The sequence below is a fragment of the Ptychodera flava genome, chromosome 1 (assembly GCF_041260155.1).
Source record: "Ptychodera flava strain L36383 chromosome 1, AS_Pfla_20210202, whole genome shotgun sequence".
In the NCBI taxonomy this organism is placed as follows: Eukaryota; Metazoa; Hemichordata; class Enteropneusta; family Ptychoderidae; genus Ptychodera; species Ptychodera flava.
The window spans coordinates 31,179,722-31,191,817 of record NC_091928.1 but is presented as its reverse complement, the minus strand read 5'-3'; the positions used below and the strand labels follow the sequence as shown (position 1 = coordinate 31,191,817).

The window sequence follows — 12,096 nt, the reverse complement described above, 5'->3', positions numbered from 1 at the left end:
TTCAGACAGCCGATGAATACCTTAGAGCGTAATATATCAGATACACACTTGATGGACACTATAATATTGATGGGTGAGCAACAGAAAGGGAAAATGGATGGTTTAGTAGCTTGGTTAGCTGTGCTGCAAGAGAAACTTTTATTGCGAAACACTAATAACCAGTCAGGGCGACAGTTAGTTGCTACACAGCTCAGTGTAGATAGGTAGCTCGGTGGGATAAGATATCGGGATTTGAAGGCTGACATTAGGGAAGAGGAAAAGAATAAAAATATCTTGCAGGATGGGTAAACCTACCAATAAGTCAAACAAATATATCGTTAAAAACTGAACTGAACTTTATTTTCCTTCATGCTCTTCCAATCAAACTTTAACGTCAAATCACTCAGTCTAGACTAAATGAGCAAACTCAAATACATGAGTGAGTGTTAATGATAGACACTACGTTTCAGACGCTGTGAATTTTTTCTTCAATATTTTCGTTGTTTGTTTACTTCGTATTGAATTTCAAGTCATCAGTGAATCTATCTTTTTGACGACTTTTGTGCTGCTGACTTTAAAATATCGTATTTGATTCCATTGACATATCAAACTTAACTTGCTGACTCAGACTCAGTATGATTTATTGTTAGCAAGTGGCAACTCAGTGAATATTCTTGCAAGTATAAATTAAGGTAGAATGCGCCTCGGTGACAGATATTCGAACTCTCAAGCTTGATCAATTGTTTTCCGATCTATCACTTGTGAGGGTTCATTTTAAAGCTCTTGGAATGAGAAAGTTTTCACCGACTTAGTTTTCCAAAATTCGAATATTTTTTTTTCTCCATAGAGTTAACAAAAGTATAACGTCATTTTTAATAATAAATATCGGTAAATCTTGGGTTATTTGTTTCCTTAGTACCATAGTTTGCACGGTGATCCCCGATTTTTATCCTTGATTTTGAAAGAGAATGGTTTAAGGATAACCTTAAAAAAAGTTTTGGCAAAAGTTCAAGTCTTTCGCTTTCGAGGCGCATGCTACCTTAAATGGAATGATATATCAGAATTTCATTGAATGATATTTTTCAAACGCCAACAGACACACAAAAAGTTCTAGTTTCCTCTCCGCGTTTCTAATTAATAATAGAATAAACTGCTGAAGCTTTTTGTTTTGTATGTAAGTTAATAATGAATCAGGCTCACATTACAGATTTACAATTTGATTTCGTTTGTTCTCAAATATCGCCTAGTACACAGTCAACTATAGACAAGAAGGTAAACACAATAAGTAAAGCAGACGACGGGAAAGTACACAAGGTAATATCGACAATGTTAAGAGAAGTGGCAACTCGACAAAATTTTATTCCTGATATATGCCAATATTACTGCTGTGATAATAAATTGACCTGAAATACATATTTGGAACAGTTGCAACTTCAACAAATGCTTCAACTAGAGAATTAAGGATTAAATTCGTCAAATTCATTTATTTTTGCTCACGTGGTCACACACGTGAGCATATGTCCCAGCGATGTCTGTCTGTCTGTCGTGTGTCTGCCTGTCTGTCTGTCTGTCTGTCTGTCTGTCTGTCTGTCATCATATCATAATCAAATGTGGCACATTGCTTCAGTTTGCAAACGGCAAGAACTGATTAGTTTTTGGTGGATGTGGCTTGCTAACTTTTTTCTTATTTGCATAATTAATGATTTCAGAAAAAACGGACAACTGCACACAATTTGATGAGATTTGCTACAAATATTATCACATCAAGATATATCAGCTGTGAAAGTTATTAAGGGATGACGTGAAAGATAATTGCTAATTTGCATATTTAATGAAACTTACTAATTAGGGACATTTATCTGAATTTATTCGATTTAAATTTACGAAACTTGGTATGGATATTGAAGATACAATGATTTAACATTATTGAACGACTTTAAGCGTTTTTACTTCATCCAAATCCTAATTTGCATATTTAATGAATTTTTGAAATTAAGGACAATATATTTGGATTTACATGACCAAAATTGATGAAACTTGCTGTGTACATTAAAGGTACTATGGTAGATTATTATTGAAAGGCATTAAGCATTTTTGCTTCAGCTAATTCCTTATTTGCATATTTAATGAACTTTCCTAATTAGAGATATATATCTGAATTGACTTGACAAAATTGATGAATCTTGCTACATATATTGAGGATAATTTAATACAACATTCTTGAAAGTCATTTAGCATATTTACTTCAGCAAATTTCTAATTTGCATATTTTATGAACTTTCCTAATTAAGGGTATTTATCTGAATTGACTAGACCAAAGTTGACGAAACTTGCTATGTACATTAATAGATACAATGATAGAATATTATTGAAAGTCATTAAAAGGGAAGTTATGGGACCGTGGGCGCACAATAGGGGGATTACTGATGACGCAGCAATTGTCGTACACTGGGAGGGCGTTTTTGAATTCTCATAGCATAGCTTTGACCGTATGATAAATTTGAATAATCCTGATGGGCACTTTCTTAACACATGCAAAGAACGGTCAAATAGTCGTACAGGAAACACATTTTGAAAAATATACGTTCTCTGACAAAACACGGAACATCTTTTCAAGTTTATTTCCGTCTCAAATTTAGTCTCTATATTCACACACATCATAATGCAAGATTCAGTGACAATGAACGCCTGTAACATGGCAAAATTATGGGATTCTGGGACCAAACACACGTCCGATCAGTAGCGTGGCTTTTTTTACATTTGCATAGATTTACGATAATCCGGTTTTATAGGGTAAGTTCCAGTTCAAGCATTTTAACTTTAGCCAATTCCTTATTTGGATATCTAACGAACTTTCATAATCAGGGATATTTATATGTATTGACTAGACTGAACTTGCTATGTACCGGTACGTTAAAGATACTATGATACGACGTTATTGAAAGTCATTAAGCATTTTTACTTAATCGAACTCCTAATTTGCATATTTAATGAACTTTTGAAGTTAGGGATATATATTTGAATTTACACGACCAAAATTGATGAAACTTGCTAAATACTTTAATGATACTATGATGTAGGCTATCATTATTGAAAGGCATAATAAGCATTTTTGCTTCAGTCAATTCCTAATTTGTGTATTTAATGAACTTTCCTAATTAGGGATATATACTTGGATTTATCATATCAAAGTTTGCAAACATGCTATGTACATTGATGATTATACCAGATTATACCAATATAGGAAGTCGTTTCGCATTTACATGTGAGCTAATTTATAATTTGCATATCTAATGAGCTTTCAAAGTTTGAAATATATAGTTTGAAGGACTTGACCAAAGACAATTACACTTGCTATGTTAAGTGAAGATACAATGACGTCAGTCAAAGGAATGAATTATTTTTATTTCAGTTCGATGCATATTTGAATACTGAATGACCTATAGAGTTAATATCTGGTGAATATTGTTCATTATGTTGATCATAGTACTTTCAATGGCAAAGGTTCAAATTTAAAAATAACTGAAATATATAATGAAACACGTAAGCATTTTCAGTTTATATCTGGTTTTCTTGAGTACTCACGAACAAGGTAGTAGTACTGACTTGTGTATTCAAGGAGACAGAATGTGTAGGGAAATTATAGTGAATTTAAAAATAGCTTGGACTTGCAACGTGCTTGGGTGATTAAGGGTGGACCATTTGATATCCTGGGGGTCTGGAAGATTTTCGAAACAAAAAAATTATCCCAGCAGATACAAGGGAAAAAATTCTGCCTTACATGAGTTATGAAAAAAATGGCAAGCTACTGTGGAAGAAAAAAAAAATTATCACAGTATCAGCAAGAACCTTTTGGGATGTAACTTTTTCATTTCCGTGCACCCTTCTTGTCTTTCCAAAAGCCTCTTGAAATTAATTTTCAGTTAGATATGGCTTTTTGAATTGTTCACTGATTCTAGATAAGTGAACACACTCTGTCGATACATGCGTTATCTCCTCTGTGTTTAACAGTAAATAATATTGTTCTCTGGTATGATTGCTACATAGACAGATTGAACTGACAAGTCAATTATGAGAGAATTTCAGAAGATGTTAAAACAAAAATTTCGTCATCAAGTATTATAATCCGTGGCACGTTCGGCAAACCAATAAACCAATTTAAATTTTCAAAAGAGAAAACCAAAATGGAACTAATTTTCAATTTTCAAGTGGTTTTATCATCTTGATTTAAGTTTTAGGCCTATTTCTAAGTTTAAAATCTATGGGCTGAGATTGAAATATAGGAAACAGGTTTATACTGCCGTGAGGGTGGCACTTTGCGGCCATTCAAATTTCCCAGTGACAAACTCTATTTCCCACAATGCACATTTCCGCTTTTTCAATTTCCGATCTACCAAATGTCCAATTTGCCCATTTGCCCAGTATCTTTTCATTACTATGGCGGAAATAACTGTATCGAAGTGGAAATAAGATGGAACATTTATCTCAGTGTAACCAAATGTGCTAGGGGCGGGGCTTGGTTAAGATAATTCGCACAGGACACTTTTAAAAATTAGCGAGAATGAGGGATTGGTCAGTTTCTCGGGCCTAGGAGGCCGGTGGATTCATTGGGGTCAACCTGTTTTTTACACTGGTGATGGGGGTCACCTATTTTGAAATGCCCAATTGGGGGGTCAGTGTGTTTTTAAAATTCGACACGGGCTCAAAATTGCCTAAAATGCATCACATGCATCGTGCTAGCCATGAATTTTATCATTCAGTTTCATTTTTTGGCGCGCCGTTCGGGTGCGTAACTTGAATTACATGAGGTTATTACGAAAATACAGCAAAGGATGCACGAGGACATCGGCGTAGCGTATTGCTCGACGCGAAGCGGAGGGTGACGGATGCACGGCGCCCATGCCCCGGCGCCAAATTGATGTCCTGGTGCATCCTTTGCGGTATTTTCGTGATAATCTTATTATTATAAATCCTACGTTCTTGACTGGGGCATCAAATTGTCAGAGTAGTGACCGTTTTAGCGCAATGTCAACATTTTGTCAACGATTTATAGTGCAAATGTAGAACGCTATCTCAGACGGCTTCTGCAAGCTCTGGAGTGTGTGTACTGCACAGGTACAGAGCGCGCGAGGCTGAACAAACTATGACCAGTCCCTAGCATCGTCTCACATATTGGAAGACAAGAAAAACTATTCTTGGTTGGTAGAGTGCGCGTGCACTTCAGGCAATGAATTTAAGTTGGTGCGTTCAGCCGCGAGAAATGCTAGACATGGTTGATAAAGGAAGAAGTCACCGCGAAATAGGTGTTCATCTCCGAAAGGTTTTGCCCAGGGCAAGTGGTATCTCTGAACGAACTGTAAGACGATACTGTCTCAAACATGATATCAAACGCCTCCAAGGTCAAGATTCGGATCGGTTGTAACGGGTGCAATTCACAAAGTGAGCCGGCATACGGGTTAAAAAGTATTACGGGGTACTTCGATCATTATGAGGAGAACATCATTGCGTACAAGGATTGACAGCTGAATAAAGTAATCAGACAAAATTAAATGTCGATGCCGCACTTTAATTGGGCTGATGGTTGTCACAATTTTTCACAACGTTCCAGTTTGCGACATTGACGGGAAGCGCGAAAAACTTCAGCAGCTCAGGTCAAACTGACTATGTCGGACCATCCTTTCCGGCGGCCGCATCACTATTGTTCTTTGTATGTTCGTTACTCGACCATTGTCAGAATTTGATACACTCCGGCCCTCGGAGGGAGATTCTAGTCAAGATAGATTCAGCTGCCACGCCCCAAAGATAATAAGAGAATAAGATATTTGGTGAATTGAAAATTGGAAAGACGGAAATATGCATTGTGGGAAATAGAGTTTGTTGGAGAAAAATCTGAATGGCCACAAAGTGCCATCCTCGCGGCAGTATAGACCTGTTTCCTATATATCAATCTCAGACCAAAGATTTCAAATTTAAAAATAGGACTAACAGTTAATAATCAAGATAATTAAACCATTTGAAAATTGAAAATTAGCTCCATTTAGATTTTCGTTTTTGAAGTTGAAAATTTGTTTATCGGCTGGCCGAAATGTCCCACGGATTTATTATCATGCCAACAAAGACTTTTGAAAATCAAGGGTGTTATATATAAAAAACCATTACGTTTAGTTTAGGTCACTTTAACAAATAACTTTAACAAATAACTTTAACTTTAAAATAACTCACTAAATAAACTTCTATATTATGAACGTAATCTTTCTAACGCAAACAAGTGTAAACATCAAGGATTCAAGTGTCGAATTAATTGTCAAACAAATCTCGACCTAAGCCACTGTCCAGGCACAACCATGTTAAGTCAGTGTGCCATGTTATTCGAATTAAAGTTTAGTTTCTTTATAAACTTTGCACTTATGTACAAGTCCGTTGATGTTTGAAAAACACATTGATTTTGCAACATCGCTACATTAAAAAATCTTTGAAGGAAGAATGAAAAAAAAATGCCAGGATTCACAAGGGAAAAAATAACATCCAGTGAAACATGTGGGAAAAAAATAATTCCCCCCCCCCCAAAAAAAAAAAAAAAAAATCTTCCAGACCCCAAGGATATCAAATGGTCCACCCTTAGTAAAACGTTTCTGGCTACAGAAAATAACGCCAACTGCATTCATTGCAAATGTTCTCCTTTGATAGATTTTGCAACAATTTAATCCAGCCCGACGTACACTGTTATCACTTACAGAACACGTTCAGTGTAGGAAATAATAATGTTTGTATCGACCCATACACACTGCATCAACAAAAAAATCGATCGTTCAGTGCAGTTTCATAGCATATAAGAATATTCAAGCAGTCAGTGTACGTGTGAGTTTTGCAATCGGAGCACGGCGACACTGACGATGTTGACTGTGGCACATTCCACGTTGTATTGGGTTAAATTGTTACAAAGTTTATCGAAGAAGAACGTTTGTAATGAATGCAGGTGGCGTTATTTTCTATCGCCAGAAACGTTTTTCTCATCACTCATGATTCCAAGCTATTCTGAATTCACTGTACAGTAAACAAATTACAAAATTTTTGTCAGCATGACATAGAAAGCAATGAATGAATAGATTGTCGCTGTGCTAGCTACAATACTGTTCCCATCGCCGCATTGGTAGAATTCTTTCGACACGCCATCACTGACTTTATTTTCATCACAGATCTTATTAATCTCCCTGTAATAATGAAATATAAAAGAGCAAAACAAAAATTACGGTAAATGTATATTTATTAGATTGAGGGTTTAGAATATATTCAATTACAATTCATTTGTTTGTCTCGCACACTTATCGACTTATTGAGCTTTGGCAGAAGACAGAAAGATGATAAAAAATATTTTTTCGCTTGGCGGATTTCATTACCTCGTGCAATAGGGATAGTCAATGTATATCTAGCCCCGGGGTTGGGGGTGGCGATCATTCCGTAACATGACAGGAGGACCATTTAAAAAAAACTTGTTGCCCTACCGACTATGTATGAAACATGTTTCAGCAGCAGAGAGAACGTGGAAAGTTTATTTCTGTTGAATATCTGATGATTTAATTCACATGGCATTAGAGAAAGAGCGCGACAGCAAACGACTCGCAATACCTTAACACATTTCCAGCCCAACAATAATATTCAAAAGAAGGTGAATTTTCTCCTTTACGGAATGTTGTAAAGTGTGCATGTTTCAGGGAAGACCACTGGCAGTCTCACGCATTTGTCTAATTTATTATACTACGATAACAATCAGGCAACAAAACTTTGTTGAGCACAATTAAGGTCAAGATAAATGTTAAATTTTCTGTACCTCATTGAATTGAAAGGCCGATAGAGTAATAACGTCTACCTTTGCGAAATGTCAGAGATGAACATACTATTTACTTACTCTTCCTTGTCGATGCAGGCTGGTTTCAAACTGTTGCTGCGAATTTCTGACTTCAGCTTGTTTATTGAACCACTATCACAGTGATGCCTGAAAATATCATTCCAACTACATTTGTCAAAACAAGACCTGCTACTTTATCCCAATTGTAAAAATTGATCATAAATAAGTGTGAAATTCATGTTTTACAGGTATAATGTCAACGTCGATAGTAAATTATTCCGGGCATCTTTATTAGTCTCTTACATCTACCGCGCGCCAAACGTTTCAAAATGTTTAAAAATAAACTGTAAAATTTTCTTTCTAAATAAAGTCCTAAACATGTATGAATATGAGGGGGGAAATGTTAGGGGGGCTTTCTCCTATCTTGCATCGAAAATTTCAAGATATTGATATGTGCGATGGTGCAGTCTGGTGCAATCTGAGAGGAATTTTTAAATTGTTTGTTTTTACCAAATGAAAATGTTAGAACACCCAAAGGGTTTCCCCCTCTCGTATTAAAAATTTTGAGAAATTTATGTGTGTTGTGATGCAAGCTGAGAGGTGTTTCAATTTATTTTGCACTCGGTAAAACTGTATGAAAATGACTTCGAAATTTGACTTTTTTTACATTTTTTGCACGATCAGTTTTTGAGTCACAATACTCAAAAACGCAATAATGACAATACTTTTTGTGAAAAACACCGTTCAGTTTGTCAGAGATTCAGGAAGACAAATGGATATGCAGGAATGGAAAATCTGTGGCCTTCTTGTGTCATTTCTTCAGCTGCCAGCTTCTAATGAAAAGCCTGAATATGGTATGTTTAACCGTCAAAATTGTCATTGAACTGCGGTCAATCAAAACATATATTTCAGTGATAATAAAGGATGAATTAAAAAACGTTTTGTTTCGTCCCTAGATCCCGTGAAAACTTTGAGAAATTGATGTGGGCAACGATGCAATCTTTGAGGTGTTTCAATTCATTGAACGCAAAAATGAGTAACCCGGCCCGCTTCTTTCTCTCCACATTTTGAGGGAACCCTTGAAGTTTTCAATTTTTTGAGTGACCCCCTTAATTCCTCCCACCCCCAGGCCGTAAGTAATGACGGCTCCCTAAACGCCTACTGGCCATGCAGTCGCCGTTTTGCAAGGAAAATATCCTCAGAGTCAGACATCCTCGAACTCACCATACCATGATAATGACAATACATAGATCAGTTTTGCGGATGTCACGGCTGTGTGTAGGGGACCTTCATCGTTTACATTGGTTTAGTTACTAAACGGAGAGTGGCGAAGGCAAACATACTCAGGCTAAAACACTCCGTTTAGATTCGAGGTAACGTTTTCACTAGTATATGGAGAACGAGAACGCGTCCGACTTTATGGAGATAAAACTTGCAATGGAGATCGACATGTCTTGTATGTGCCGGTCTGGATCTGCGAGTATAGTGAGAGTGTCTGGCGTTACGAAAGCTGGACACTCTCGCCATACACCCACTTCATCCTTCGAGTTAACTACTGCTACCATACTAAACTTTAGAGTCTCTGCTGTTTGAAAATATATAGTATGAGGGGGTTTCTTTGTCATTTTTGATGAGAAATATTGCTTTGAAAAAACTGTGTCGGCAACATGAAGCTCAACGTTAACCATTAAATGACATTTCTGTCTTTTATTTTTTAAATTATACTTTTTTTACCTATTTTCTTCCGTAATGGCACTGAATTTTTATTTGAATCGAGAAAGACAGTTTATTTTTGCACTGAATCGATAAATATTTTTGAAACATTTGGCTCGCCGAATACATCATAGATCGGAATATCGACCGTCGTCGAGAAAATGTTTCCGTTGAAAGATCGGAAAGGCGAACTGGTATTACGCCTTATCACAATTTAATCGATGTCATCGAAGAAACACTTGTGCAATAAAGACTTTTGAAATTTGCAAAGAACATTTACATACTCGTTAGTTTTGTCACGAAGAAGAATCCGCACTTCAGTCACTTTCGTCGAGTCTAGGTTTGGCAGTTCATTCTTTGCGAAGAAACTGCGAATTAAATTTTAAAAATGGAAACATTTTCAACAATCCGTCAAAAACATTGCGTGGTAACTTTTGTAAGCAATCGGTTTTTCTTCTCCTTTCTTCTTCATATCCGATGGCGAAAGTCATGAAAAAAGTGATCAAAATATAAAAACAAACAAACAAACAAACAAACAAATACAAAATGAAAAACATGATACCATATCCTATTATGAACAAATAGTGGAAATGTCTACATCGGAATGATGAAAACGAGGCAATGTCAATTAAAAGCAAAAAAATCAGTGACAAATTACGTCCATCCCTTCTGATGTTGTGATTCTAGATATATCATATTGTAAAACACTTGTTTTGGCATTTTCGATTTCAAATTTCGATGATCTACGTCGTGACAATGCCCAAGTCCTCAAACGTTCACAGTGAATAAACAGAAATCAGATGCACGACATCCTTCTTTATATATATGTTGCTCATATGCAAGAAGTGATTAAGACTTGACCTTATTGAATATTTAAAGCAATGTGCCCACTGATATAGTTACTCCGATGATAGCCCAGAAAAGCTGAAAGATGACACATCACCTAGACGTGATTGGTCACGCAAAAATGACGTTTTGACTTATTTGGTTGAAAGTCTGGTGCCGTTGTATTGATATATATATATATATATATATATATATATATATATATATATATATATATATATATATATATATATATATATATATATATATATATATATATATATATATATATACACACACACACAACTGAGTTGATCAGGATAATCTAAGATATTACATTTCCACTACAAATTTGTTTCGTATAGGCTGCAGAGCCGCCTACACTCATCGGGTGGCTGTGATCGACTGAGACTTTAGGCGGGAAACGATTTCTTTGTTATGTTTTTGTCGGCACCTGTTTGTTGCAAAAGGTTGAATAATTAGTGACTGCACAAGAGAAATTTTCTCCTGTGTCTGCAGGTCGATACTAATTCGTTTCTATTGTTGAGGGAGCACATTTCTGGATATCTGAGGAGTATGAATTTCTCGTGGAGGCACAGATTGCATTTTTTGTGACGTTTGAGTATGGATTGCATTGCTTTATTATTTTCCAGTCAATCCTGTATTCTGTCTTTGCATCTTTCAGTGACCAAATGTGCTTGCTCAGTTCGGTGCTGTTTCTGTATTTTGTTGCGGAATGATAGCATGTGGTTATTATATCTTGTTTTGAATGGAGTCTCCGTCAGGCCGATGTATGTTGCGTGTGTGTTGTTGTCTTCTCTGGTGACCGTTGCTTGGTAAACCACGCCCTCGGTGAGGCATTTTCCTGGCAATGGGCATTTGCTCTTTTGTCTGCAGTTGCATTCTTTACTGGCGATGGTGGCGGTTGTATTCTTGTTTTCCATTTCCCTGGCGAGTACTGCTTTGTTGTGTGAAATGATAATACTTTGCATGTTCGGCATACAGCTGTAGCTTAGTTTGAGTGTATTCCTGTTGAATATCTTCCTGAGTGGATGATCGTGCCGGAAACATTTGTCGATTAAATGTAGAAATTTGCGCCCGATGTTGGTGTTGACGCTATTGTCAAACGGTGGGTTGAACCATATGATGTTTCGTGTTCTTGTGCGTTTTTCCTGTTGCTGTACGGGTTTGAAATTGAGTTGGTAGTCATAGCCGCTCTTTTTGAGTGCATCTTGGTATGGCGTGATGGCTGAATCGAATGTTTGTTTGTCTGATGATATGCTGGTCAATCGTTTGTTGATGGATTCTGGTATGTTACGGATTATGGAGGGTGGGTGGTTGCTTCTGTGGTTGACATATAGCGGGATGTTGTTTGGTTTGGTTTGGTGTAACAAAAGAAATCGTTTCCCGCCTAAAGTCTCAGTCGATCACAGCCACCCGATGAGTGAGTATAGGCGGCTCTGCAGCCTATACGAAACAAATTTGTAGTGGAAATGTAATATTTTAGATTATCCTGATCAACTCAGTTGTGTATTTAGGTCTACTCTAGTATTGAGCACTCTACTCCAGCTGATCTTGAACTAAACAAGTATATATATATATATATATATATATATATATATATATATATATATATATATATATATATAGCGGATGAATAAAATTGCACACGTCTACTGATCTGCTTGTATATTTTCTGTTTATTCTGTTGGTAATTTTGATACAACGTTTCG

At 36.4% G+C, this 12,096-nt stretch overlaps 1 long non-coding RNA gene across 1 annotated transcript; it reads right to left on the bottom strand.

Moving 5' to 3' along the window:
- Positions 1 to 6,953: 6,953 nt before the first annotated feature.
- On the bottom strand, positions 6,954 to 10,009 carry LOC139135161 (uncharacterized). The gene is made up of 3 exons (XR_011552939.1): positions 9,823 to 10,009; positions 7,886 to 7,972; positions 6,954 to 7,190 (listed from the first exon to the last, which is right to left on the bottom strand). It is a non-coding gene; the product is annotated as an uncharacterized lncRNA (long non-coding RNA).
- Between the last annotated feature and the right edge of the window lie 2,087 nt (positions 10,010 to 12,096).